Raw genomic sequence first — 24,873 nt, forward strand, 5'->3', positions numbered from 1 at the left:
AAGCGTCAGAGTATTAGCAATTGTTGCTTTTCTTCTACTTTCTTACTCTTACCTTCTGCTAAGTAGTTTACTTCATTTCCATTCTGCAAAAGTAGCATAGCATTTCCTGCTTTCATAGATTAGCATTTCCTGCTTTCATAGATTAGCATTTCCTTTCTGTAAGCGTAGACTAGCATTTCCATTCCTGAAATTTCATTTGAGCAAAGTAGATTAGTCCTTTCCTGCTTTCAGTTAATTTTGCATCTTTCATAGATAGTTGTAGATCAATCTGTCTCAGTTTTGCAGGTACCAAAAGAAAAGAAAAGAAAAAGCAATCAAAGAGAAAAAATAAAGTATTTTCCATTTCATGCCTCGTAGGAACCAAGATAGATCAGGCAAATTCCTACCAAACACCCCCACCACATCACTGAGTCACCCTTCTCTCCTCTTTGGTGACAGTGACCCAGAAGAACCTATAGGTGAACATCCTGAGATATCTAAAGATCCTATAGTAGAAGAAGAGTTAGAGACTACTCCATTTGAAGCTATGGCTGATAATAGAAGAGAATATGAGAGAATAGAAGGTGCCTTCCCCATCCGAGAGACCAATGGAGAGATGAAAATGAAAAACATTAGCCCCTCCGCCTTACCTAGCTTCCATGGGTTGACCACTGAAGATCCAGATACCTTCCTGTTTGAGTTTGTTGTCCTTTGTAGAACCTATGACTATACTGAAGATGAGCAAAAGTTGAAACTTTTCCCTTCCACTCTCAAGGATGCAGCACTACGCTGGTTCATGGGTTTACCTGGGAATAGTATCACTACTTGGGCTCAGATGCAGCAAGCTTTCAACACCAAGTACCGAGATTACTGTAGATCCAAGGAAACAAAGGGGGAAATCTTTCGGATGTCCATGGGAAATGATGAGTCCTTAGAGGATTATGAGGAGAGGTTCCAACTAAGCTATAAGCGGGCCAGGTGCACACTTGACCCTGAATCCCTCAAGTTGGTCCTACTCCGAGGAGTCCCTGAAGACCTCCTAGATACCCTTCACATGTTAGCTGGGGGGGACATTTACCAACTGCCTTATGAGGACATCAAGACTGTGTTTAGAAACCACTCCAGGGCAGCTCGGAAACGAGGTAGAGGAAACCACCTCTCAACTAGTGTCCCTTTCTCCAAACATGAGCTTGCAAACCAATTAGAAGATCTTAAGAGTGAGGTGAGACAAACCATTGCCATGCATCTTGATACATTCAGGATTTAGCAAAAGAAAGAAGAGGCTAAGAGAGCCTTGGCTGTCTTCTGTCCTATGTGCACAAGGAGGCACCCTAAGAAAGAATGTCCATTGCATTCGGTTGAAGTGTGTTTCGTTTGTGAGGAGGACCATCCCACAAATCAGTGTCCAACCTTACCTGGGTTTAAAGCCATGTACCAAGGGACTGAAGCTCCCACAAAGCCTCTCTATTACCTCAACCAAAGGAGGCCACAAGGATCTAGACCTTATCAGCAGGGGATGCAAGGGGCATCTCAAGCTTATTACAACCCCAACCAGTCAACGCCTATGCCTTCCTGGGGTCCCCCTGCTCATCCTTCATGGTCCATGCCTCCTCCATGGTCATATCCACCTCAGTACCCCACTCAACCTACTTCTCATCCATATCACTCACATACCCAGCCACAACCTCAATGGAATGCACCTTAGTCGGGGTGGAGGCCCCAATACAACACTCCTCCTGCCATTTTACCTCCACCACCAGTTCAACCTCAACCATTACCTCCTGCTCCTCCAAGGCAACCTCAAATGCCTGCTCAACCAAACCCGAACCCCAACAATAGACAGGCCCAGCAGGTATACACTGGGAAACCTCATGCCCTACCTATGCTGTGGAGATCTAGGAGATCAACCTTCGATCTGGAAAGACTCTACCAGATCGCCAACCTCCTCACCCAGAGGATGAGGAAGATAAACAGGAAAGTGAACCAAAGGCTATTCCACCCTTTCCTGAGAGACTAACAGCCACCACACAACCTAACCCAGAAGAAGATGAGCTTTTGGGTGAGCTCAAGCAGTTGTGTGTAAAAATCCCACTTCTCCAAGCCATCAAGGATGTGCCAATATATAACAAGCTGATTAAGGAGAAGTGTTTCAAACACCTAGGCAGACGGAAGAAAGATGCCTCAACTATCAATGTCATAGGACAACTGTCTGACCTTATGCTAGGACAAGTCAAATGCCCAAAGTACCTAGATCCTGGAAGTCCTGTAGTAGATGTTCACATCAATGGCACCATTATCCCCCACACCTTGATTGATCTGGGGGCGGCCATCAATGTGATGACTAGGGATACCATGCTTAAACTCAATCTTCAGGGTTACTGGAGGAAGACCTCGATAGTACTGCAATTAGTAGATCGCTCCATCGTGACTCCCGAAGGGATTGTGGAGGATGTCATGGTCTCCATTGATTCTTTGGAATACCCTGCAGACTTCCTGGTTCTGCAACCAAAGGCCAAGCTTACTGGATACCCTCTCATTTTGGGAAGGCCTTGGTTAGCCACTGCAGATGCTTACAAAAGTTGTCGGGCAGGAAACATGACCATAAAAAATGGTCCCATGTCCAGGCAGCTAGTCCTATACCCTCCTGCCCAACCTTCTTTAGAGCATGATTTACCACTCTGGTTGGAAGAAGGAGAAGAAGACGAGGTGTACTCAGCACCTCTGTGCACCTTAGATACCACTAGAAAAGACCCCCCAACCGAGGATGACTTGATCGAGACCTTGATCCAGAATCCACCTTCCAGTGCACTACCCTTAGAGGAATTGGTGGAGGATGCCCAAGCTAGCACCTTAGTGGATCTCTGTACAACCAACCCTGTTACTCCCAGAGTTAAGAATGTGGAGTTCGGCCCTGAGAAAGCATTGAAGATCAGCTCCTCCCTATCTCCTTCCCAGGAAAAGGAGCTGTGTAGTCTGTTGGCCAACCACCTAGATGCTTTTGCTTGGAGCTATAAGGAAATGAAAGGAGTCCATCCTTCAGTCTGTACCCATCATATATACATCAAAGAGGATTGTAAACCGGTTAGGCAACCTCAGAGGAGAATGAATCCAGCCCTTAAAGACATTGTCAAGGAAGAATTGCAGAAACTGTTGGATGCCGGATTCATCTACCCCATCTCAGATAGTGAATGGGTGTCCCCTCTAGTGTTGGTTCCCAAGAAAAATGGGAAATGGAGAATTTGTGTGGACTACCGAGAACTGAACAAAGCTACCAAGAAGGACCATTTCCCTCTACCTTTCATAGATCAAGTGTTGGATGGACTGGCAGGAAAGAAGTTTTTCTCTTTCCTGGATGGGTTTAGCGGGTACAATCAAATCCAAATCAGCCCGGAAGACCAAGATAAGACCACCTTCACTTGTCCTTGGGGTACCTTTTCCTATCGAGTCCTTCCCTTTGGGCTATGCACTGCTCCTGCTACCTTTCAGAGAGCTGTCTTGAGCATCTTCTCGGAGCTGGTCCATGATGCAGTGGAAATATACATGGATGACTTTACTCCTTATGGGGCCAACTTCCAGGAAGCATTGTCCAACCTGGGGAAAGTCCTAACCAAATGCATCGAGATGAACTTGTCCCTTAGTCCTGAAAAATGTGAATTCCTAATGATTGAGGGGACCGTGCTAGGCCATACCATTTCTTCCCAAGGATTGCAGGTGGATCCTAACAAAATTGCTCTCATCAAGAGGGTTCCACCTCCTCAAAAGGTAAGGGATGTCCGGAGTTTCTTGGGATTAGCAGGATACTACCGAAGATTCATTAAAGATTTCAGCAAGCTAGCCTTGCCATTGTTTGGTCTGTTGGCAAAAGATGTGGAGTTTAAATGGACTGACGATTGTCAGAGGGCTTTAAATGAATTGAAGGACAAGTTGGTGTCAGCCCCAATCCTGAGAGGTCCAAACTGGGCCCTACCTTTCCACATCCACACTGATGCCTCGAACAAAGCCATAGGTGCAGCTTTAGGACAAGTTGAGCAGAAACTTCCATATGCCATTTACTTTGTTAGCAAAAACTTGTCCAAAGCTGAGCTGAATTACACTGTAACCGAGAAAGAATTCTTGGCTGTGGTTCATGCATTGAACAAGTTCCAACATTATATTACTGGTTACCAGACCTTTGTACATACTGACCATGCTGCTATTAGATATTTGATGAATAAACCAGATGTGAATGCTCGTATTATTAGATGGTTACTGTTATTGCAGCAGTTTGATCTAACCATTGTTGATAAACCAGGTAGAGAAAATGTTGTCGCTGACTTTTTATCTAGATTGGATTTGTCTGCAGATGAGGATGGAACAGTGGACGATCAGATGCCTGATGAACATCTGTTTGCTATTTCAGTACTCTCTCCATGGTTTGCTGATATAGAAAACTATCTTGTTTCAGCACAGTTCCCTCCACACCTATCTTCCAGAGAGAAGAGCAGAATCATAAGAAAAAGTGCCTCATTCACTTGGATCGGGGGCAGTCTGTTCAAGCTTGGCCCCGATCAGATCTTAAGGCGTTGTGTAAGGGAGGAGGAAGTCTTTGATATCCTCCTCACTTATCATGATGGGCCTTGTGCAGGGCATTTTGCAGCAAAGAGAACTACCTTCAAGATCCTGCAGGCAGGCTACTATTGGCCCACACTTCATCAAGATGTCAGAAGATATGTCAGTCAGTGTGACCAATGCCAAAGAATGGGGAAACCGACCCAAAGGGATGAGATGCCTCTCCAACCTCAAGTGACTCTTGAGCCATTTGAGAAGTGGGGCATGGACTTTGTGGGCCCAATCAACCCTTCTTCGAGGCAAAGGACTTACATCATTGTGTGTACTGACTATTTGACAAAGTGGGCAGAGACCAAAGCAATCAAAGCAGCAACAGAAAAAAAGGTGGCCGAATTCCTAAGAGAGAACATCTTCTATAAGTTTGGCTATCCAAGAGAGCTGGTCACCAATCAAGGGAGCCAGTTCACCTCCAACCTGGTTGAATATCTCCTAGCTCATCACAAGATCAAGCACAGGACTTCCACCCCTTATCACCCTCAAGAAAATGGGCAGGTGGAAGTCACCAATAGAGCATTAGAAGGGATCTTGACTAAAGTGGTGAGCAGCAGCAGAAAGGACTGGGCAGATCGCCTGGTAGAAGCCACATGGGCCTACAACACCACTTGGAAGACCACCACCGGTTTCACACCATATGAGCTGGTCTATGGGAAGAAAGCTTTGTTGTCCATTGAGTTTGAATACAACACCTTGAGGATGGCAGCTCAGCTAGACCTAGATCTCAGCCATGCTCAACAAGAAAGGCTGCTGCAGCTGAATGGCCTGGATGAGCACCGCATGCAGGCCCTCCTTCACTCAGAAGTGGTTCAACTTCAGAGGAAGGTGTGGCATGACCAACATCTCCATGACAAGCAATTTCAGCCAGGAGATTGGGCTTTGTTGTATGATTCCAGATACAAAGGTTTCAAGGGGAAGCTGAGAACCAGATGGCTAGGACCATATACAGTGGAGAAATGCCATGACAACGGATCAGTCCTCATTCGAACCATTGATGAGGAAGCCATTCCCATGCTTGTCAATGGGCATCGATTGAAGATCTACAGGAGACCTCTCTCAAGACAAGAGTTTATCAAAACTATGGAGAAATCTGGATTGGTCATAGAGAAGGGTTCTGCCTCTGCCTCTGGCACACCTGAAAGAATATCTGAAAAAAAAAAAAAAAGATCCTTGGGTGAAAACCTCTCTGAGGCGCCCAAGGCAGGTAGTAGGGGTGAAAACCTCATTGAGGTGCTCCTATTGCTTTTGTTTTAAAAAAAAAGAGAAAAGGTTGAAAAAGATCCTTGAGTGAAAACCTCTCTAAGGCACTCAGGGCAGATGGCACGGGTGAAAACCTCCTTGAGGCGCCCCTGTTATCTTTCAAAAAAAAAAAAAAAAGAGAAGAAAAAAAAAAAGAAAACACAATAAGCAAAATATGGTAAGAATTGCAAGTTGCAGATGCTCTATGGAGAAGAGGAAGCCCTTCAACTCACAGCCAAGGGTCCTTATCATGCTGTCAAGGAACCTCATCAGTACCTCCTCCAAGAGCACCCATGTTTTTCAAGGTATGTGCAATTTTATCATGGTTTGAATCTTCTACAGGAAGGCGCAGTCTTTCTACAGGAAAGTGCAGACTTTCTACAAGAAGGCCGAACTTTCTACAGGAAGCTCTGTGTCTACAGGAAACTTCCTGTAGGAGTTTTGGACGGCCAGAATTCATCTTAAAAAGATATTTCGTGACCATGGATTGGTTTGGATGCATGCAAGCCTCTGTTGGCATCCTTGCACGTTGTTGTCACCATGCTCCACCACCCGTGTCGACATGCAGCCAAGTCCCTGCACAAACAAAGAAAATCGATGAGTTCTCGCGGGAAAGTCATTTCCAAAGATTAACAAATGATGGAATCTCATACCACATGCATCAAGAGCTCCGGGATTGTGATTGAGAAGCCAGAACCACCATCGTGCAGCATGCACCCAAGGAGAAAGGACTGTTACGAGACCCCTCGCGGGGATCCTGTAACAGTTCAACCTGCTCGAGTGGATACCATTCACAGCACTTCCATCCGAAATGAAACGCGGGTGCATGCAAGCAAAACCACCCACTCCAACGTTGGCAGCCTGTAACCACGAGCTTCCGGGTCTGTGTAAGTCGCACGCAGCAGGTAGATACGCTCACCATCGTCCGAGAACTGGAAAAATTGTGTGCAGCCACGCAGGTAAGTGTCTCCACCCTTCCTTCCATCAAATCGCATGAATCTAGCTTTGAAATTGTTTGCAAAGCATAAAATTGAATGGTTGAGTGGCCGTATGGCTAGTCGACTGGCCACGTCGGCTAGTTAAAGTGTAACTGGATGTTTGGGTGGCGGCCACGACAAAGAGAATGAACGGCATGCACGTGGGAACACTCTCGTCAGAAGCATGAGTTTAACAAGAAAGGCGGCGGCAAATCCGTGGGAATGAATGCAGCAGCAAGTGAATACGCAGGCGGAGGATGGATGACGTCGCCCAACGGTCCGGCGGGGACAGCTCATCCCCCGCGCCACGGATTGCGCCGATTCAAAATCCAATCGGCTAAATCATGCGCATACATTTATCATCCAACACTTCGACTCGGATAGCTATTCTGATCTCCTTTGCACTTTGATACGCCGAGTTGTTGGCTACCAGAACGCTGGTCAAGCACACCGCGAGCACGGCCAACTACAGTCCTCCCCGAGAATTGCGCACGGCTTCTACAGGAACGCAGTTCTACAGGAGCGCAGTTCTACAGGAACGCAGTCTACAGGAACGCAGTCATCTACAGGAAAGCGGGTGCCTCGCGAAAAAAGGTGGCCAATTAAGGAGGTAACCCTGAACTCTTAATGTAACTGGTTATTAGAAGTGGCAAGACCATCGTCCACGGTCGGGTTATAAAGATATTGGTGGAATTGTTGTTTGATGTGCCGTTGCTACCATTCTACAGGATGTTGGTATAAGTAGTTTGTGTTGAAATTTTGTATGTGCATGCTCTGTCTCCATAGACAAAATCCCTTTTGCAGCTGCCAACTTTAGTTAAAATGACCGTGTTCATCATGCCGGGTGGGTTTATAAGACGAGAGCCCAGGGATTCAACTAAACTAAGGAGAAACCCGGCAGTGGTAGAGCTCTTCACCAGAGCACAATGGATGCCTTTTTGTGATAAGCTGCAGGGCTACGATGATGAAGTAGCCGAGGAATTCTTGCAGGCTTTGAGGCCTAAATCCCAGACACTGGCCACAGTAAACTTCAGAGGTCTAAGCCTCAAACTCACCCCAGAACATATCAGTCGGATCACAGAACTTCCTATGGGTCTGCCGTGGGATAAAGAGGAGAGAAAGCTGAGTCTGCAGGAAAAGAAGGAATTCTTTCCACCTGAGGAAGAATTCTCGGAGGATAAAAACGCGGTGAGAAGAACGAGCCTATCACCACCTTGGAATGAAATCAGTTTGGAAATCATGAAATATATTACTTGTGAAGGCCAGTTCAGCATCGTGTATGCATATCACTTTCAGTTACTCACTGAGTTGAGGCACCGAATCGACCTTCCTGTAGAGCAAAAACTGAGCATCCCTTATTATCTCCTGCAGTCCCTAATGGAGTGTGCTACAAAGCTAAGAGAGGGCATACCTGATCAGATAGCCCACCATGGGTTAATAAAGCTGCTTGTGGAAGATGCATTGCACTCATATAAGGTCCCCCTCTCATGGGAATCCTTCCGCAATTTGACCAAAGATGGGGATATTAAAATGTTGATCGAAGAAACGGGTTCCTCTATCAGTGAGGAACACGAAGCAGTGGCCGAAGAACAAAGGAAGAAGCATGAGGAAAAGAAGGACCAAGAAAAAGGTGGCACACCTATCCTGTCAGCAAGGGAAAAGAGGATGGAGAGCAGAATGGACAAAGCCGAGGTGGCCCACGTCAGCCCAAGTACCTCAACTACACCTGCACCCAAAGCAAAAAGCAAAACTCAAGCAGGCAAGCAAGCGGAGGCGGAGACACCTGTGTCTACAGGAAAGCAAAAACAGGCTTCTACATGAAGCCCGAAAACACAATCTCAGGCCTCTACAGGAAGCCCAAAAATTATTCAAAAACAGGCTTCTACAGGAAGCCCGAAAACAAAGACAAAGTCTTCTACAGGAAGCCCGAAGATCAGTGAGAAACAGGCTTCTACAGGAAGCCCAAAAGCAAAGACCAAGGCTTCTACAGGAAGCGCGAAAATCGTTGGAGAACAGGCTTCTACAGGAAGCCCAAAGACGGAGACAAAGGCTTCTACAGGAAGCCCGAAAGTGCAAACACAGGCTTCTACAGGAAGCCCGAAGACAGAGACAAGGGCTTCTACAGGAAGCCCGAAATTGGAAAAAGGGGCTTCTACAAGAGGCCCGAAAGTCATTGAGAAACAGCCTCCTACAGAGAGCCTGAAGGCAGAGAGAGGGCCTTCTTCAGGAAGCCCAACGATGGGAAAGAAAGAATCTTCTACTGGAGGCCCGGAAGTGGGCAAAGCAGGGTCTTCCACAGGAAGCTCGAAATCTGAAAAGGAGGGGCCCTCTACAAGGAGCTCTGAGAGAGCAAAACACAAGAAAGGGAAGGCTGGCATTCTCGAAAAGGAGGCAGCAGCGGCACTTTCTGCCCTCAGTACACCTCCAAAACTGAAGGAGAAAAGGGAGAGGGAGACCCCTCTACCATCTGAAGCCAGGAGAAGCAAGAGGATGACCACGGGCAAGCCACAGCCTCCACCCAGCAGCCAAACCACTTCAGGGGACGTCCCTACTTCACCCAGTGCAAGAACCCCCTCTAAAACACCAGCCACCCCCAAAAAGGGGAGCCAAAAAATAACTTCCTGGACACGAAAAATAGGCCAGTCACCTTCCGAAGCCTGACTCAAGGAAATAGGAAAGGGGAAGGAAGCATCACCTTCGTCACCACCAGGGGCAGCAAAGGCAGGGCCGCCAAAAACAGGAAAGGAAGAAGCGCCACCCTCAACAGAAAAGGCAGAACCACCAAAATCAGGGGAGGAAAAGCGTGCTCCGGGCTCTAGTTCTCGGCCAAAGACGAGGAGCCAGGGCAAAGTTGCTCAAGGATGAGCAAATAGTTTAGCTGGGGGGTGATGATGAGCCCCAATTTTTGGTATAATTTTGGCTCATTTGGCCTACCTGCTTTGCTCAAACCATTCACTTTTTATTGCTTATGCATGCATTTCTTAGTTTATTCGTGTTGTTTGTAGGAAGAAGGGTAGACACTTTATCTACGTGACTAATGCATGATGCTTTCAGGTTTTTGGCATTAAAAGGGAGAAAAAGACAACGAAAAAGGAGACAAGGAGACAATGAGGTGGCACTGCTGGTTTTTAGGAGAGGATGTCCATAGTCTTGGGGGACCTTCCTCGTGATTCCCACCAAGAACTCTGAGCTCCAATCCATCTCCCCACTGAGCTTAGAAGCAGCCAACTGTTCTACAGGAACAGCAGTTATAACTGTTCTACAGGAACAATAGTTATGATTGTCCTACAGGATCAGCAGTTAAACTTTAGTTGGACAGTCGAGCTCCTAAAATCAAGGACATCTGTTGGATGATCGTTTTTGCATAAATACTGAGGCCGTAGCCTTGCAGAGAAGCTTTTTGAACCTTGGCATTACTCTTGTAATTGAAAAGTACGAGCTAGAGCTCAGTCTTTGTTCCTTTTTGTAAGCCAATTTGGCATGACATCAGATTATGAATAAAGCAGGCAGATTTTGATCTAGTTCTGAGTTTTCTCAAGGAGCTATAGCTCTCAGGTTAGGGCCCAACCTGAGAGCAATAGATCTCCTCAGTGTTGTAATGTGTTTGCATTTCTTTCCAGCACTTTGAGTTTGTTTATTTTCACATGCAATTTGAATTTACAATTTGTTAATTTAGTCATTTTCATGAGCATAGATAGGACTAGTTGATGGTGATTTGCTTTCAGTTATTTAGTTAGACTAGCATGTTGATAATACGTTGGAGCTCCACGAAAAAAGGTTGAGGAAGTCTCCACTGCCATCTCTGTTTGGAGATTGGAGTGCAGCCTATACCAGCCACAAAAATACGCAGTTCTTCACTTTATACATGCTGCAACATAGTCTCGTTTATGATAGATCTTTCCATGCACTTCACTCTTGCACCATACACCTTCATCACCGCTTCATGCACATTCCTCTACATGCTTTACATTGCTGTTCATTGAGTTCAGGTAGCATAGGGTAATGAATTTTCATCTTGGTGACAGTCATAAGCCATTTGTTTTATTTACATTGCGTTTCATCGTTCTATTACCTCCTTCTTCATCTTGATCACGCATACAACCACATCCTTGACCTCTGCTCCGCTCTATTATCTCCCAAACTCCTCCACTCCTCATGTAACTTCATTCTTTAGACATTTCGTTGTTATAACCTTTCATCCATCAACCCACTTCATACACTTGTTCTCCATCCTACTTCTCCACTCCTGAGCCATCACCAGCTTTATTCCTACCTTGCACATCTCCCCCTACCATTCCATCACTCCACCATCACTTCAAACACCCACGGTAGGTCATCCTGTAGCAATTTGTAGACTTCCTGTAGAAACCCCTGCGTTTCCTGTAGAATCCCCTGCAGACATCCTGTAGGAGGCCACTCACTCGGTTGCTGAGCCTCTGAACGTGAGGAACCTCTGTGGACTGATGCTAAGGATCTCTGGGAACCTCTCCTAGCCTCCCCAACCTTTCCCAAGCTTTCCTTCCTTCCGCATCACATCTGCACAACCAAACCCTAATAAGCACAAAATCACAATCACTCCATCCACTTAAACAAAAAAAACAAAAACATGTCTTTTAAGCTGCAAGTAGATTAGATTCATGCATTTTCACTTATTAGAAGTAATGGCATCATTGGTAGAAGTTTCCTTCACATTCTTTGCATCATAGAGGTTAGACTAGTTAAATTAGGGTTTCCTAGGGTTTCCATGTTTTGATTTGCTTTCAGTTCATATTTGCCAAGTAGATTAGTCTTCTTTGAGCTAGCTTTCGTCCATCATTTAACAAGCTTCTTCTGAGAGCCTATAGAAGTTGGCTTGAGCCCTAGCGGACTTGTGCCAGCTGACCAAGTGACAGCTGCGACAAGAGCTAGTACTTGTGCATACAGCACCGTCGCTTCCAAGTTTGTACGAACTACCGGGTTGATAAAATTAAGAGACAGGAAGCCCCAGGAGTTGTAGCATTATTGCTACAATACTGGAGCTCACCAGTAATCTTGGGGAAAGGCCCCAGGATTAGCAGGCAATTGCAGGGGTTCATATCTATTAGCCATATTCACAGGGATAAGTGGAACAATAGGAACAACAGGAACAACAGGAACTGCAGGAACAACTGTGACGACAGTAGTGGTAATAGGAGTATGTGCAGTGAATGAAGGTGTGGAAGGAGTGCTTTGAGATGTGGATGATGAACAAGGGGAAGCAGGGGTTGAAGGAAATAAAACCTTGATAGGAGTTGGAACACAACTAGGGTGAGCTGCTTCGGGACTCAAATCAACAAAACCTTCTTGTCTTTCTTGCTTCCTAAGGATCTTTCGGATTAAGTTCAGATTTTCAAAAACAGCTGGGGGGTTTCGATCTGGGTTTGACCTTGTATGATATAAGTTCTTTTTGGGAGCCAGCTTCCGAATTTGTTTCAGGTTGTTTTCTTGGAATGCCTTTAGAATTAGCAAGGAACTGATCAAAATTTGGGAACAGCTATCTGCAGCTTAAAAATAACATGAAGATTGACTGAAGCAGCTTTTATTTACTCCTGAAAATGCAAAGCAAGAATAGTTTCAAAGGCTCCCTGGCTGATATTCAGACTTCATCTGTAGTTTTAAGGAGCAGACAACACTTGAAAAATTGATTTGTCCCCAGTGGAGTCGCCATTATGTTATTGCTCAGGTTGTCCTTTTGATCAGCGCAAAAGGATACGGCCGAGGTAACCATAGACCAATCTTTGGACTGCAGGTTCTAGCCCACCTGCAATTAGAGAGGGCTCTCTCTTTCTGATTTAGCTTTGTTGGAGATGATTTTAGGCTAGTTATTGAGTTAAAGGGTGTTTTGTTTAACTTTTGGTGGGAAAGATGATATTTCAGGTAAAGAGGCAGGGATAGCACGAAAGTTTTAGAACCATTGGGCGTGGAGTCAAGGAGTAAGACTGCTGGTGTGTTTTCTTGGTCACAAGAAAGAATATGGAGCAAGCTAGCCGCATATGAAATAGTAATTCAAGGTAAAATATGGATGAAAGGCTAAGGAATGAGAGGCAATTAAGAATCTCTCAGTTAATTTAGCAGAAAGGATATAAATGAACCCTATCTAGGAGCAGTTAAGAATTCCTAGATAACAGTCATTCATATGTGAAATAGATCAAACATGAGCCGCAAAGGAATTCATATTTATGCCTAAATCAAGAGGAAAACATTAATAAGCCACAGAAACTGAGCATAGAGTGCAGCTAAGCAAATTCTAAACCAATCCTTTGTTCTATAACTTAAGCATATGTGAAATTGGAATAATAGAGGTAAGAAACACTTATTGATTTATACTGCAGCACAAGAATTCCACATTCATTTCTTCAGACCATTAGACACAGAGCAGACAGTCATTCCTCCAAGCTTTTCAGCAATCTTTGATTAAATAAAACATTTCAGATATCCAGTGCGAGTCTCTAATGAAGACTATCAACCAACAAAACCTTAAAACAATACAGAGGGTGGTATATATAGGGAAAAATATCCACAATTGTCTATTACAACTTGACCTAAATAGGTCTGAAAGAAGAATGATTACTTTAACCTAATCCTATCCAGCAAGAAATGCAAGGAAATATCTTTGAGCTGCACTGAGGGCAGCCGTATCAAAACTGAGTTAATGTGTTTTGTTCGGCAGCATTAAATGCTTTAACTGTGATTTGAGAGAATTAATGGGCTTACACTGCTTTATTTGACTTTGTTGGAGGCCATTCAACGCTAAGCTGCCTCGGGAAATGAAGATTTTTGATTAAAACATCCAACTGATACTCTTTTTTGCTCCATCTTTCCTCTGATACTCTTTCGCAGTGGAAACGGGTCGTTTCTCTCTTTCGCTGTGTATGAAACTGTCAGATCAATAGTTAATGGCCGTTGTTCGGCCCTCTGCTACTTTAAAAACTATGTTTTCCCCTTTCCGAATGCCTCGTGAAGAAAAATGGGCCATTATGTGCCTTTCGGGCTTGATGGGGGCTGCTTAATAAGGGTCTTTCCACTTCTAGGCGCTAATCACGCATGAAAAACTTCCTCAGAATTTGAATCCGGGCTTCCTAAGCACGATTTTTGCCTTTGTTCCTTTTTTGCTGATGACGTCAGCATGATGTCAATGGGTGGGACCCAGTACGGCGATGACGTGGCAGGGTGACATCAGTAGGGTGATGTTAGCATGTACGGTGGGTGACGTGGCATTTACACGGTGGCAGTAACGTGGAAAGGTGACTAGGCAGTGCGGTGGTAGGAGGGCGAAAGCGGTTTTCGGTTTTGGGCGCACCGCCTTTGGGAAGACGACGGTATCAGAGGAGGGGCTCCGCCATAGCCGAGAGGGAGACGCGTGGCGAGAGTATGGTAGGAAAACCGCCCATCTCCCAGACGCTAACCCTCGGGCTGTTTAGGTTATGAGGAGGCCCGCCCACCATATATCTAGGGCGCGGGCGATCGGACGGTTGGCGGCATGGACGAGGCGGTTGAGGGTTAAGGGACGGGTGCGCGAATATTCAAATTTTTAATACAATGCCGCGGGGAGGGGTTTAAAACTTAGGAAATGTGGGTTTTGGGGGATTTTAAAAGTGAGTGGGTTGAATATTTGGTGGGTAAGACCTTAGGATGAGGCGGAAAATGGATTTTTTTAGGGTTAGGGCTTAGGGGTAATGGTTATTAGTTTGACCAGAGGTCAAAATAACTTCTGTAAGGACACGGATGGGCTAAAAACAGCCCCAGCTGGACTGTTTTCTCTCGGACTTAGATGAATAGGGCTATAGTGCCAGGGAAGGGGTATTATTATATTTTTGGGATTTTTATACATAGTTTTAGTAGGGGTGTTGTTGGGAAAAGTATCCAATATGGAATGACCCTATCCCACTCTAAGGGTGATAGTTCCTTAGCAACAATCAGAGCAAAGCTATCTACGATTACTTCTTTATGAGATGTAAAAGAGGGCAGAAAGAGATCCACTAACCGATGTCTTTCGCTAATGGTTGATCCAATCTTCTCTCCTTGCTGCTTTCCCCCCAGCTCCTTGCTCTTTCACTGGCCCAGCTACACCAAGATCCTGCAAAATGGCAAGAGGGGGAAACTACAAGAAGCATACATTCATAATTGATTCAAGGATTAGAATAAATCAAATACACAAGTATAACAATACACCATTGAGACACATGCATATAGAAGAACCTCAAATGCTTTATTAATGGAAGAAGTAAGGTTCAGGAAGTGATACAACCATAAAAGGCCCAATCCAGCATCACCTTCCCAGCATAAAGAAATCTCCTCTTCACCTCCTTCAAAGCAAATCACCCAATAGTTCTAAACTCAAACCAACAGCAATTCTTTACATTCACAAGATTCCAACCTCCCTAGACCTCATGAGAGAGATCTATATATAGGAGTTTTGGAGAAAGGATGAGTCAGCTTGAGGCTGGCATGAAGCTGACTAGTGTCCTCTCCCACTTCAGTTCTTAAGTCCACTTGGAGGTTCTTGCTTCCACTTGGAGATTTGGAACCTCTTACTCATCACCAGTCGAATTCCCTGATCCAAGTGTCATTTTGGAAGCTTCCTGGGCATTGACACCATGAGGAATGACTCTGCCACATGTCCAAACTCGCCCAGCACAGGTAGCCTTTTTTGTAGTTGACATTCAACGCAGGTAGACAGTGGAGAAGTTGACATTCAGTGCGGATGCTTAGTGGAGCAGTTGACATGATCCAGAATTGCCTTGTTTTTGAGTGTTTTCAGGTGGAGAACTTTTGTTGAGTGCTGTGGTTTGCTGGCCTTGTTCCTTTAGGGGTAGGAACAACATGTTTAGGGACTTTGGATCCCTTAGATTATGGACATTTCATGCTTCATGCTGTAAGGCACAAAAATGTCTATAACAGTTTCCCCCTAAAGTATGAGGTCGTTTATCGGGTGAAATGCTTTATCAGGAGGATCCGAAGTTCATTCAATCGCTGAGAGGTGACCTGTAATAAGATACAATACAATACATTATTTTTCATACTGCTTTCATGATCTAGCTGAGGCGGGCATTCCCATGCTCAGCTTTATAAATACATTTTTCTGTACATAGAACGGACAATCGTCTGATGGTAGACTGATAATTCTCTGTTGAAATTATCATCCTTTGAGTAGGATGATCATCTGCTGCACATGTCAATGTCTTTATTTCCTGAATATATATCGCAGCCAGGATGGATGAAACTAGATCCGGGGTCTTCAAACTCGTCCGATCTTCACTCTAAGTACAAGTCGATCCATGTGAGAATTTCTTGGAGTCGAACATGGAAAGACATCGCTTGATTACCAGTCAATGATGTAAACTGTTAACAAGCGCGAGAGGAATCGCCGATAATGATGATGACCCTCAAGGTACGGCAATACAATCCACGTGGTGTGAATAAAGGACTTGGCGTCGAACACCACGCAAAATCTTTCGGTCGAAGGTCATTGATGTATACCTGTCGCCGGAAGTGAGAAACTTGCCATTGAGGCATGCAAGTTTCAAAGTACTGAGGGGGTTATTCCTAGATCAACTTCTTGGATAATGAGCTGAAGTCGACAAGAAGCGATCCGTCAAAGGAGGGCCTCAATGAATCCCACATCAGTGACACGGAACGGAGCTAATGATTGTGATGAAGGTGAAACCGATCTGTGAAATATGATTCAGGGTGGCGGTCATGAAAGGATGAAAGATGATGTATGGTAGTGGATGGGACACGGTTGACTCTTTCTGAACAACATCTCTTGAACATATAACAACACTGATGCGATGGATCGGTAGCATTACCCCAAATGTGGATGGTTTGGCGAGACCATGGTGATGAGACCGGTGAATGAAACAACCCAACCCGATGTGGTACGGAGGAAAAGTGTCATGTTCAAGAGCGACTTGCTACCATTAAAGCTTTGAGGTTCTCCCAATTTTTCCCTAGTCATTTCTGACGAGTACCTCTTTATTTTTGTCAAGCTTGAGGAGGATAACATATGCTTGTTCTATAACCTGCCCTTCGGGCAAGCCCATCGCTATGTTTTAACGAGCCTAGCGATAGGGAAACTCGTTCTCGTCTAAAGACAAGTTTGTCGCTATTTAATCATTTTAACGAGTCTAACGACAAGGAAAACTCGGTCCTTTTCATTTTTAGAGAGTCTGAAAAGGTACATAAAGTCAACTCCAAAATTCCTTTTTCGTCATCTAATCCCTTAAGTCCGAAAAAGTATAAAACAATACAAAAGGGATGAGTTTTCAATATCTTTAATGAGCCGAACAAAACAAGTGCTCGATCGTTTTGTGCAATAATCCCTCAGGTCCAAAAAGATTAAAATCTAGAGGAGGGATAGCTCTTCCGGTCCTTTAACGAGCTCGAAGGCCAAAACTCGTCAATCTTTTCATATTTTACGAGTCAGTTGAAAAGAGCTTAAAGAAGAATCGTCTTTTGAGGAACGAGTGATAAACAGGGATAGCAACTGATTCCAGGTACAGGTTGGAATTTTCCAATCACGGCAGTGTCACAAGGATGGCTAGGTGAAATCACTCTTCACAGTTGTTCCTCAAAATGGGTAAACAATCATATGGAGGTGAACGATCGGCCAAATGAAAGTGGAGGTGGCAGGTGCAAACACGACCAAGGCTTTTTATGGCTGATAAATTTACGATCACAGCGGTTATTTACTGGGATAGGTTCATTTTTTATTTAAAAATGAGCTTAAACTCTGGAGGAAACATTGCTCACTGCTTATATTTATTTTTTAACGAGCATGAAGACCGCGTTAAAGCTGCTCGGATCTTGCATTTATTTTTTAACGAGCATGAACTTTATGCTAAAACTGCTCGATTATATAGTCAAATTTTGATTTTTTACCATAAATAGCTTTTCTCTTTTCAGGGATAGTGCTGAATTTTCAATTGCTGCAACAAACTTTGTTAGAAATGAATAATATTTGCATGAAAATGAGATTATAACCCTAATATTTCGCTTTGAACTACGTAAAAAGCCATTAAAAGGTGTTTTTACCTCTCATTTTACCATTTCATTTGAATTTTGTTTGTTGGAGCTCTGTAGGTGCCTCTTCCCCCTTGATTTTCACCAGCTGATTCCGGGAGATTCTGCGGACGATTTTCAGCACCGTCTGGACCAAGTAGGAGCTAAACCCTAGCTCTTTCTTTTCATGGTTTCCTTTTTCAGTTTTGTGCTTGTTTTCCAGTCTTTTTGAGCCTCAGGGGTTTTGCCAGGGCGCCCTAACTTCAGCGCAAGTTTCCCATTCGAAACCTGCGTTGAATGTCAAGCTTCCTTAAGGCAGCCTGACCTTCAACGTAGGTAGGACACTCTCTGCCTGCGTTGGGCTCAAAAAACTGAGTTTTTAGCACATTTTTTTATGAATTTTTGCCAGTTTTTCATCAAACTCAGGAACTTACTCCTTCTCATGTTTGTTTTGCAGGGATCTTTGATCAAAATGTCCCTTATATGGTGAGAATGAGAACATGAAGAGGAGGACATGATTGCCCTCCATGACCCTGTCATGGTGAACGCGCTGCGGAACTGTGGCCTGCTGAAGTTTTTCCGTATCTCTAGCATGAGAGCACAGATCACTTTGCTGCAGTATATGCTTGATGCTTGGGATCCAATTAACCAAGTATTCCAGATTAGGGGAAAATCCATCCCCTTGACCATAGAGGACATTTACTTCTTGACTGGATTGTCAAGGTGAGGGCCCCCATTTCTTTGCCAGGTTCAGCCCGGGGGACTGATTCCGTGAGAGATTATGTCCGCCAGTATTGCAGGGAAGGTTCCTAGCCGAGCAGAGACGTCAAGGTTGTTATCCATGAGATCACTGATAGGTCTCTCAGGTCCATTCTGTATACCATTGGTAGGATGGCCGGTAGCGCAGCTCTACATGTTGCCAACAGATCTTATGTGCGGCATGCCTTGGAGTGTCTCCAACCGAAAGTATTCAACTGGTGTGATGCAGTACTTGTTCAGATGAAAAGTCAGTTGACCAAGGTAAAGGACAGGAAGCTGAAGAACTTTGGATTTGGTTCTATTCTGACTGCCTTCGCCTTGGAGAAAATCCCACTGATGCAGCCTCAGTATATTATACTCGACTTGCCTTCCCCGACCGAGCCACGCATGCAGAGGTGGGTCGATCATATGTCTAGGCATGCTGGTCAACCTCAGATTACTTTCACTGATGCCTTATTCAGGTGGTTCGAGCGCCAGGAGATGGTCTTTTCCGAGTATCCATATGTGGGTATGGATTTCCGAGGTGATCCGGATTTGGTGTTACCGGATGGCGAATAGTGGGGCGCTATTGGTAAACTCTTTGACCATATCACTGTTTACTGCTCTATTTATAATGTTGTTGTGCTTCATTCTATCAAGACTTTTAATCATACTCTTGGGTGCATGCAGATGTTGGTCCTGTTCGTCCAGCAGTTCGTCCGAGACCACCAGTTGCTGCCCCAGTAGTGGAGCCTGCTGGGAGAGTTATCCTTCGCGACCTTGACGATACTGAGACCCTTATAGCAGTGCAGGAGCAGGTTGAGAGCCTTACTCTCGGTATTCCGGATGTACGGATCGATGAGTTACCTTTACAGTTGCAGCGGCATACTACTGGTGTGCCTAGACGATGGACTCGTCTTTTGCGCATGATTGCATAGGTCGTGACATGCTATCACGAGCACCACTAGGCTAGGGTGCCCCCTAGCACTTTTGAGTTTTTGGGTCACATGACCGATTTTGTCTTGGTTACAGAACATTATGTATGAACGATAAACAGCTTATATATATTTTGATTTTCGAGTTTCATTCTGGTTGAGTTATATGATCCATATGTACCATTATTGATGATGTATCCCCTTTTACAAATGTCGCAAATGTCTATCTAACACATAATTTGCTAATGAGTCGGTTAATGTGTTTAAGCTTCTGGAAATATGCTGGTATTGAATTGAATCAAACTGTCTTTCCCAAATCTTAACCCTTAGGAACATGCGATAAATAGCTAGATTGCGAAGGGAATATATACCATTGAGTTGTAGTATTACGAGCTGTGAGTCTAGCCTGACAATTAGTCGGCGTATGCCACGTGTGATGGCATCAGAGAGTAGTTCTATCAACGCGTTATACTCAGCGATGTTATTCGTTGATTGCCCAATACATACTCCTTTGAAACTTACTAGCTCGCCGCTTGGATCAAAAATGGCCCAGGCTGCGGAGGATAGGTTCCGCGAACTACGACTCGCTCCGTCGGCATATCCAACACATGTCTCCAGAAGGTTTGACATCTGCAACAAATGAAAAAGGGTGGATCATTCGACCGGAACAAATACTTTTAGCGAAAAAAAAATACAACAAAAGCATGCGGGTTACTATTTAAGCATAGTAACGCTTGAGGTACAACCCGTTGTGGGGCTGCGCCAGTGGAATTCCGTCATAATCCATTAACTCGTAGGCTCCTTTTGCTAACACCCTTTTAACAATATAGGGGCCCATCCATAAGGAATTAAATTTACCTGCTCCCAATTTATCGGATTCTTGGTCATAAAGCAAGACCAAGTCACCTTCTCAGAAGACACGGGGTTTGACATTTTTGTCGAACTGCGCCTTGACTTGTTTCTTATGGGCTTCATTAGCCAGAGCGGCATCATGACAGGTTTCATCCAACTGGATTAATTCCAAGAAACGAGCCTCTTCTTCTGAAGTTCCGGGGAGGAGATCAATTGCGAGTTTAAGCGACGAAATTTCGCACTGGATTGGCAAGAATGCTTCCAGGCCATACACCAGTTGAAAAGGTGTGAACTCGGTAAGCCCACAAGGCTGAGTACAGGATTAGGTGCCACCTTATTTTATGAACCCCGATCATCCTTTGCAACATACGCTTCAGGACCTTGTTGATTGCTTCAACTTGTCCGTTGGCCTGCGGATAATACGGGGTAGAGCTGTCGTGAGATAGCCCTAGCTTGGCAGCTAATTCGACCATCATGTGATTGCGAAAATGCGATCCATGATCTGTAACTATAGCCTGTGGTACGCCGAACCTGGCGACTACATGATTGAAAAATAAAAGGGCAGCTGTTTCACCAGTGTTATCCAATGTAGGCATAACCTCGGCCCATTTGGTAAAATAGTCAACAACGACTATAATATACCCATGCCCCCCGGTCGATGCGGGGTTACATTGCATGAAATCGATGCCCCATTTGGTGAAAGGCCCAACAGCAACTATTGGCTGTAAAGGTGTGGGTGGTCTTCTAGTTTTGCTATCAAAAATTTGACAAGCGTGGCAACTTCTGACTGCGATTATGCAATCTTTGAACATAGTTGGCCAGAAGTAACCTGCTCGTAAGATTTTTTTTGTTGTTGCATATCCAGATTGATGCCCACCACAAGCGCCTGAATGACACTCATTGAGGGCTTTTTCGGCCTCCTCATGGGTAAGGCACCTCCTCAGAACTGTATCGATACCACGACGGTAAAGTGTATCACCGACGATCATGTAGTCTTTCGCTTGGTATCGTATACGTTTTTGTTAAGAGTGAGAGGTGTTAGACCTGAACTTTTGGGTTTGGAGATAAACTATGATATCTCCATACCACTCATCGCTTGCAGATATCAGAAACAAACTTTCGTCCACGATTGACTCTTCTGATGTTTCATCGTTGGACGACGATGGGAGATCGCACAATAATTCTGCGAAAACTAGAGCTTTCTTTGATTTGGATTTTACAAATTCCAGATCAAACTCTTTAAGGATCGCTATCCATTTTGAATATTTGCCCCCCAGCAACTGTCGCGACAGTATGTAAGTCATGGGGTTGCAATTTGACAAAATGGTAGTTTTCCGAAAGAGGACATAATGTCGAAACCTTTGAATCGCTTGAACAACTGCAAGCGCTAGTTTTTCAACATAAGAATATTTACTTTCTGTATCATTTAAGTTTTTACTTAAATAATAGATAGGATGTTCAATTCCATCGACTTCTTGAACTAAAACGATCGCAATGGTCGTATCCGCTGCAGCCAGATACAGGTTAAAATCTCTTTGATAGTCTGGGGCGTACATTAATGATGCTTTTACTAGACAATCTTTCAGAGCATCAAAGGAAGCTTGCGCCACTTGGTCCCAGACGAAAGGTACATCCTTTTTCAAAAGACGAGTATAACCTTTAGCAAGTTCTGCGTAATTCGGAATGAACCTCCTCAGAAAGTTTGATTTCCCTTGGAGTTTTTGAATCTGAAGCAAATTTGAAGGTGGAGGCAAATTAATGATTGCCTGAACCTTGCAGGGGTCGAGACGAATCCCATCTTTAGAGACTACAAAGCCAAGTAAACGACCAGAACCGACGCAAAACACACATTTTTGTGGATTGAGTCTTATCTTGTAGTGTCGGCAACGTAGAAATATCGCTCTTAAATGCTGCGGATGATCAGTCCGCTTTCGCGAATGAGCCGGAAGGTCGTCGAGATAAGGTTGAACAATGTTCTTGATGTCATGGAAGGCATAATTCATTGCCCTCTGAAATGTCGCCCCTACGTTCTTTAAACCAAAGGGTAATTTTCGATAAGCGAATGTGCCCCATGGACAAATAAATGCAGTCTTTGACTGGTCCTATGGGCGGATATTTATTTGATTATACCCGGAAAATCCATCCATAAATGAAAAGATTTCACATCCGGCGCATTCATCAATTATCTAGTCGATGAAGGGTGTAGGGTAGTTGTCCTTTGGACAAGCTTGGTTTACATCCTTATAATCGACACTCACTCTAATCGTCCCTTGTTTCTTCATAACAGGGACAATATTCGATACCCAATCGGTTAGAGGAACCGGGTAGATGAATCCAGCATGGAGAAGTTTTTCAACTTCTGCCTTAATGGCAGCGGCTTTCTTGGGGTGCACCTGCCGAAGCCGTTGTCTTACTGGTTTGACATCAGGATACATTTTAATTTCATGTTCAACGATACTCGAGTCAATGCCTGGCATTTCATCATATGACCAAGCAAAGACATCTCTAAATTTGCGAAAAAGAGCGTTATATATTTCCAGTTCTGAAGGGGAACAACCTTTGCCAACATAAATATTCTCTACAACATTTGTTTTGGTCGAGATATTTATGGCTATGGTCTCTTCAATATTGGATAAGTTTCGCTCGGAATCCATCGTATTTACAGTATTTGTTAGGAATTCAAAAACTGAAGGGTGATAAAGGTCATGATGAGTATCTTCTTCATATTCAGGAAGAAGGGAACGATGGTGGTGATCATTCCATGGTTCCCCCTCAATTAACATTGATTGTAAGATTCCTTCATCAGTCCCATGTACTTTCGACCAAGGATCTAATTGGGTACCATATTCTCTAGACCTATCTACCCAAATGCTTGATGTGCGTTGATTTGGGTTCACCTCCCATGCTTGAAACATTGATTGCTACAATATTTCTAAAGGGCTTGGGGGCAAAACAATTTCATGATCCATGTCGACCTTGTCTTTTGTGACCTTCGTGGAAGATATCATGTTACAGGTTACTACAAACGGTATATTTCCTATGTAAATAGGAGGTGGTAGCGCGAAAGTTCCCATCAATGTGGGGTCTTTCAATAATCCTACTCCGATATCTTGAAGCGAATGGTTGCTCTCATGGATCATGGGAATGCTTCCTATAACTTGTGAACCATTAGGGAGGAAGTTCTGTTGGTCGACGACCGTAATCCCTCCTTCAAACGGGAATGCGATCTTCCTAAAATAAGTCGACACAACAGCTGCCATGGCATAAATCCATGGTCTACCCAGTAGGATGTTGTAGTCAAGATTTCCATCGATGACCTCAACATCAATTTCTATCGTTTTTCCTCCCAGTTCAACTTTCAAGTTATTAAGGACACCGTACGGGGTATAAGTCCTTCCGTCGAAAGCTTTTAATGTCGTCAAAGATCGCGACAAGGTTGGAGATCCTAAAGTTTTCCAGCAACTCATCGACATAATACATGTTGATGCTCCCTCATCAATAATTGTTCTGTGAACAGTTTTGTTGAGGGCTTTCTCTTGAATAAGGAAAGCTAGTTGAGCTGGTAACTGAGGATCGTATCCTTTGTGATCAAAGGATACAAGATTGGAATCCTTAGGATCAACCCCACCAATAGCCGATAACAAAGCCTGCCTTTGGGATGGGCAATTTTGTAATACCTCAAGAGTCGACATAGCAGATGGCGATTGGGCCAAATCTTCCACTATGTTATAATGCTGCGCCGCCCTGGCGTGAGGATTAAACGTCGACTTGTGTACTACTCCCTTTGGCGGTTTTATTGTTAACTCAGGAATGATGGGCGGTACAACTTTTGTCGAAGTTATTGTCGAACTACTTGGTTGATCTTTACCTTTGTCGTTCAACAGCTGAGGATTCCCGTAATCTTTGGTCCTTGTCGAAATCAAAGCATCATTCTGCTGTTTTGAAACCGACAACATAAGCACTTGAGACGGGGAAGCATTTCCACTATCAACCAGATTTTGACCTGGGTTGGGAAATGGATCAGTTAACACAGCTGAGGTTTGGGAACTTTTAAAGAACCTCTTTAACTCAGCTTTGAATGGACAATTCCTTGTGTAATGATCCTCTTCATCACATATTTGACATGGATAATTTGGTTTCCCTTGCCCAGGAGGGTTTGAAGAATTTTTTCCAGGAGATGATTCACCCTGTTTCTTCTTCTTTCCTTTGTTTTGCTTCTTCTTGCTTCCTGGTTGATTGGTTTCTTTGCCTTTATCTGCTGATATGGCATTTACTTCCGAAGCAAGAATTTCTTCTTTTACATTTTGATCCGAATTCTTACGGGCTTTCTTAGACGAAGCCTTTATCGATTTCGCGTTTGCCGTGCCAATCATGCCATCACCGGTGTGAAAGTCACTATTGGATTTAGGAGGAGGAGGAATTGAGAATTCTGGTCTAGGGGCATCAGGTATTTTGTCGTAGAGCGTGCCAGACTGAGTATATACTAAGTCTAGATATTGAGCACGAGCAATGACTTGCTCCTCTATTACGAC

Source organism: Pinus tabuliformis, chromosome J (genome assembly GCF_031772625.1).
Source record: "Pinus tabuliformis cultivar Carrire ecotype Pingquan chromosome J, CPIR1, whole genome shotgun sequence".
NCBI lineage: Eukaryota > Viridiplantae > Streptophyta > Pinopsida > Pinales > Pinaceae > Pinus > Pinus tabuliformis.